The sequence below is a fragment of the Myotis lucifugus genome, unplaced genomic scaffold (assembly GCF_000147115.1).
Source record: "Myotis lucifugus unplaced genomic scaffold, Myoluc2.0 scaffold_2, whole genome shotgun sequence".
Lineage (NCBI taxonomy): Eukaryota > Metazoa > Chordata > Mammalia > Chiroptera > Vespertilionidae > Myotis > Myotis lucifugus.
The window spans coordinates 31,924,789-31,930,748 of NW_005871050.1; positions in this window are offsets into that span (position 1 = coordinate 31,924,789).

Consider the following 5,960-nt stretch of genomic DNA (forward strand, 5'->3'; position numbering starts at 1 on the left):
TCTTTAGAATGGGAATTAGACTGCTCTTTTATTTCAAAATATAAAAGATACTTTCATTTTATTTCATGCATAAAATATATAGAAACAGTAATCATGAGCCATATATTGCTAGGATAACATGAGACAGAACTAGTCTAAGGGGCTGGTCAGAGAAGGAATAAAATTTCCTTTTGCAAGGGTACATTGATGGAGATAGTGTTACTATAAACTGCCCCAATTTGGGTAACTTTCATTTCTTGAGTCTTTACTTTGTGCCAAGTGATATTCTAAATAATTTAAATAGATGACATTATTAAATTCTCACTTTAACCCTAAGAATTGGGTGCAGTTATTCCCATTTAAAGAGGAGGAAGTTGTTGCCCATTGTCACAAAGTACATAAAAGCTAAGATTTATAGTCAAGTCTGTCTGACTACAAAACCCTTGTTCTGTTAAGTTTAATACAGTGTTAAAGCAATGAGACGTCAGTGTTAGAGTAATCTGGCTTTCAATCCTAGCTCTGCCATCTCTCAGCTATTTGTTCTTGGAAAGTTACATAACTTCTATGTCTTTAGCACCATTCTCTATAAGATTGGAATAGAGAACTGACTAGAAGAATAAATAATGTAACAATTTATGGACCTACTATAAGCGCTAGCCACAGAGTAAGCACTCAGGAAATGCTCACTATTACTCCATACTACCTACTATCATCCTATATAATAAAAGGGTAATATGCAAATTGACCTAAAGGCAGAATGACTAGTTGCTATGATGAGCACTGACCACAAGGGGGCAGATGCTCAATGCAGGAGCTGCTCCTAGCCCGCAGGCCCTCATTGCCTGATCTGGGCCTGCCTGCCAACCTCTCAGTCCCTTCCCCCAGAGGGCAGGCTCCAATCACCCATGGGGAATGGGGAACAGGGAACCAGGGGTGGGTGGTGGCAGACACCGGTGGTGCCAGGCCAAGGCCCTCGCCCCAGTTGCCCCACACACAGAGGGCAACCTGAGGCAGGGGGCGAGGTGGGACTGGCAAGCAGGCGGGAACAGCCAACCTCTCAGTCTCTCCCCCCCTGGCCTGCACACCCGATTGCCCGATGGCAAACGGGGAACCAGGGTGAGTGGTGGCAGGAGGAGGGTCAGCTGCCAGCAGCCAGGGAAGATGGCCCTGATCGCAGGCCAGACCTAAGGACCGTACCCATGCACGAATTTCATGTTCTGGGCCTCTAGTCACATTATAATTTGTCATGCCACCCTTTACATGTGGCACAATGGAAAGAGACCTGATTGATTAGGACTCAGGCATTCTGGGTTCTTGTTTTAAGCTCTATTTACTATCTCTGAAATTTAAACAAGCCACTTAATCTGCTGTATCTATGTTGTTTCATATAAAATCATAAGAGCAAAACCTTGCCCCATGTATACAAAGTTTTTCTAGGGACCAAATCAAATAATACTTTTTTTTAAATCAGAAAAGTAGAAAGGGGCAAAGGTGTTATACAGACCTGAGGAATTGTTCCTTCTGTTACTTGGTAGAGATCAGAATATCTTGTTTATATTTCTACTCCTATTTCTCTTTCTAAGACTAACCCTTCCCATTTCTTATTTCTCCCAAGTGAAAGAGAACAGAAATTAGATTAGGTGAATTACATGGAGAAGATTGATGACAATAAAGAATTGGTCATGTTTTGGTTGTAAAATGATACTGTGGTTCTGTTTATTTAAAAAGATATATCTTTTAGAGATATATACTGAAATATGGATACATTGGCAAGATGTCTGAATTTTCTTTAAAATAATCCATGGGTTGGGGAGTGGTGTGTTAGAGAATGGGTGAGGGCATTCATATAACAAGATTGGCTAAGAATGACAATTGTTGAAACTGAGTGATGTATGCATGGGGTTTATCTTATGATTCTCTCCACTTTTGTATATGTTTTATATTTCCCATAATAAAACTTAAAAAAGAAATCAAGGGTTGCAAACTCAAATGCCAACAGAGCCAGCAGGTAACATAAATGAAGGAAACAAACTGGATGGGGACTATGGAGAACCTAGAAAGAATACAGTAGTCTCCCTTTATCCTCTGTGTTTTCCCAACAATTTGAGTCAACTGCAGTCTGAATATATTAAGTGGAAAATTCCAGAAATAAGCAATGCATAATTTTTAAATTGTGTGCCATTCTGAGTAGTGTGATGAAATCTAGTTATTTTTGCTTTGTTTCATCTAGGACGTGATTCATTCCTTTGTCCAGCTTATCCACGTTGTATACACTACCTTCCCATTAGTCATTTAGTAGCCCTTTCTGTTATCAGATCAACTGTTGTGGTATCACAGTGCTTATGTTCAAGTAACCCTTATTTTACTTAATAATTGCCCAAAGTATAGGAGTAGTGATGCTGGCAATTCAGATATGCCAAAGAGAAGTCATAAAGTGCTTCCTTTCAGTGAAAAGATACATATGTACAGGAAAAAAACATAGTATATAAGGGTTCAGTACTATCCACAATTTCAGGCATCCACTGGTGTTCTTGGAACATATCCCCTGGGTATAAGGAGAGAGGATTACTGTATGTCTCATCCAGAGGGTATTCAGCTCCAGCTGACTTGCTGGATGGGAATGTGGGGCTGGGCGGCCAAATTTTCCAGTTTTTTCAAGAGAATCCAGAAATTTCAAAAAATTGTAAATGAAATCATACAATCCTTAAATGTTGGCAATTAATTCAAATATGTTTTACTGACACTGTAAACACTAAAACAAGTCTGAGAACCAGGTTCAGTCTGCAACTGCCAATTTGTAACCTCTACCTGAAAGGCTAATTTGAGGCAATTTCCACAACTTGGAAGCAGTAGAAAGTAATGGAAAGTTCTTCCAAAATCAACAGAATTAGAATGCCCTGATCTTCCTCATTACAAGTCCTGCTCCCATATATGCTTTGTTCTCCACCCCTCATCCCTATTTGTATTTCTCTAACATTATTCTTTACTCTTATTACCTAGTTATTATCTAATCCCTGACTACTGAGGAGCAAGACATCAAGAGTTTCCAAGACAAGAGACCTCACAATAACAAATCAAACTGACCTGACCCTTCTTTCTTGCACATTTTGCTGCTCTTCTTAATGATAAGCAGCTATCTTGGGAAAGTCTTAAGAACCATTACACCTCAAGGAGTAAGGGCAAAAGACTAGGAAGGGCAGGGCATCCTAAGGAAGGAGCAGGTATTGTGTTATCCTTGAAACCCAAAGTAGTCACTTCTCACTGACAGTCCAGAGAGCAGGCAATTAGTGTGTGTTTCCTAATCATAATGGTAGAGGGCGCTTATGGGTCTGTTTTGAGATCCCCACTCTCCTTCATTCATTCCTTCTTCCATGACTATAAGCTTATGAGATGTCTGGTGGAGTATAATGTTTTTCTCTGAGAGGCTTTCTATAGATGTGATGTTTTAAGTTGAGATGAGAAGGATGAGCAGGGGTTAACCATATGAGAATAGATGGAAAAGCATTTCGGGCAGAGAGGACAGTGTGGGCAAAATTCCCAATGTAGGAAAACACTTGACACTTTTGAAAAATTTACAGAAATTCAGTGTAGCTGTAGAAAATAGAAGAATGGATAAAGATATGGCTAGAGTAGCAGGCAAGAGCCTTGTCAATTAAAGTTCCAGTGGAACTCATATAGTGAAAAATATTAGGGTCAACCAAGTTGTCCTAAATATTGTATAGCAGGTAACTACCACTTGTTTTCATTTCTTAAAAACTGGTATTGTACTAGAGCAGTGGTTCTCAACCTTCTGGCCCTTTAAATACAGTTCCTCATGTTGTGACCCAACCATAAAATTATTTTCGTTGCTACTTCATAACTGTAATGTTGCTACTGTTATGAATCATAATGTAAATATCAGATACGCAGGATGGTCTTAGGTGACCCCTGTGAAAGGGTCATTTGACCGCCAAAGGGGTCGCGACCCACAGGTTGAGAACCGCTGTACTAGAGGCTGTGTCTTGAGAACATTATCCTTTTTAAAAATGAAAATTCTAACCCATTTTAACCAGATGTTGCAGAGAAAACCCAAGTATAGGAAAATACCATTCAAATAAAAAAAATTTTTAAGAGCATAGATCTTTATGTAATTTTTAAAAGGAAGGAAAAAGATGTGAAGTTTGATCTAGGTGTTGTTTTCAGGTATCTGTGTTATCACAATACAGTAACAGTAATGGCCCTAGAATATGAATAAATATGAATAAGAAGAAAAGGAATAAAAGTTAGGGAGGGGAAGTAGATTAAATTATTGACACAAATCCTTTATTCCACCTTGTATCCATATCCTTTGCAATGAGATTTTGCAGTTCCTCCTAGTAAAAGCCAAGTGTCCTTCACCACTCCTTGACTTTGGGCCTAGCCGTGTGACTTGCTTTGATGAAGTGACAGTGTGCCAGTTCTGAGCTTAGACTTTAAAAGACAGTCTCTCTCTCTCTCTCTCTCTCTCTCTCTCTCTCTCTCTCTCTCTCCTCTCCCTCCTCCCCCCTCTCTTATTTACATACTAGAGGCTCAGTACATGAGATTCATGCACTGGGGGGTGGGGGCCTCAGCTCAGCCTGTGCCCTCTCGTAGTCCAGGACCCCTCAGGGAATATCCGCCTGCTGGGATTGGGCCTAAGCCACCAATCAGGAATCTCTCTCACAGTCCGGGGCTCTCGCAGTCTGGGACCCCTCTCTCCTTACCACCTACCTGCAGTAGAGGTGGGAGAGGCTCCTGCCACTGCCACTGTTCTCACCAGCCGTGAGCCTGGCTTCTGACTGAGCAGCACTCCTCCTGTGGGAGTCCGCTCCTGTGTTGAGTGTCTGCCACCTGGTGGTCAGTGAGCATCATAGCGACTGGCCATTCCACCATTTGGTCGATTTGCATATTAGCCTTTCATTATATAGGACTAGAGGCCCGGTGCACAAAAATTTGTGCACTCGGGGGTGTCCCTCAGCCCGGCCTGTGCCCTCTCGCAGTCTGGGACCCGTCAGGATATGACCAACTGCTGGATTAGGCCTGCTCTCCAGGGGATTGGGAATAAACTGGCTGTCAGACATCCCTCTGACAGCCTGGGAGCCCTTGGGGGATGTCCACTTGCCAGCGGGGAGCAGGCCTAACCTGCAGTCGGACATCCTTAGCGCTGCTGAGGAGGTGGGAGAGGCTCCCACCACCACTGCTGTACTGGCAGCCGTCAGCCTGGCTTGTGTCTGAGCAGAGCTCCCCTGTGGGAGCGCACTGTCCACTAGGGGGCATCTCCTGCATTGATCGTCTGCCCCTAGTGTCAGTGTGTGTCATAGTGACCAGTCATTCCCAGTGGTTCTGCTATTAGGGTCAATTTGCATATTACCCTTTTATTATATAGGATAGAGGCCTTTTGCATGGGAGGGGGCCAGCTGGTTTGCCCTGAAGGGTGTCCCGGATCAGGGTGGGGGTCCTGCTGAGGTGCCTGGCCAGCCTGGGTGAGGGGCTGAGGGCCGTTTTCAGGCTGGCCACACCCCCTTCAGGGAGGTGGATCCTGCTGGGGTGCCTGGCCAGCCTGGGTGAGGGGCTGATGGTTGTTTGCAGGCTGGCCACAGCCCTTTCAGGGTGGGGGTCCCCGCTGGGTGCCTGGCCAGCCTGGGTGAGGGGCTGATGGCTATTTGCAGGCTGGCCATAGCCCCTTCAGCGTGGGGGTCCCCACTGGGGTGCCTGGACAGCCTGGGTGAGGGGCTGATGGCTGTTTGCAGGCTGGCCAAGCCCCCCAGCAGGGACCCTCACCCCATGATTTCAATTTTATGATTATGAGCTTGACGATATTACTACTAGAGGCCTGGTGCATGAAAATTTGTGCACTGGGGGTGGGTCCTTCAGCCTGGTCTGACCCCTTTCACAGTCTAGGAGCCCTCAGTGGTTGTCCTACTGATGGATTAGGCCCGTTCCCTAAGGGAAGTGAGTCTAAACTGAAGTCTGGCCTCCTTCTG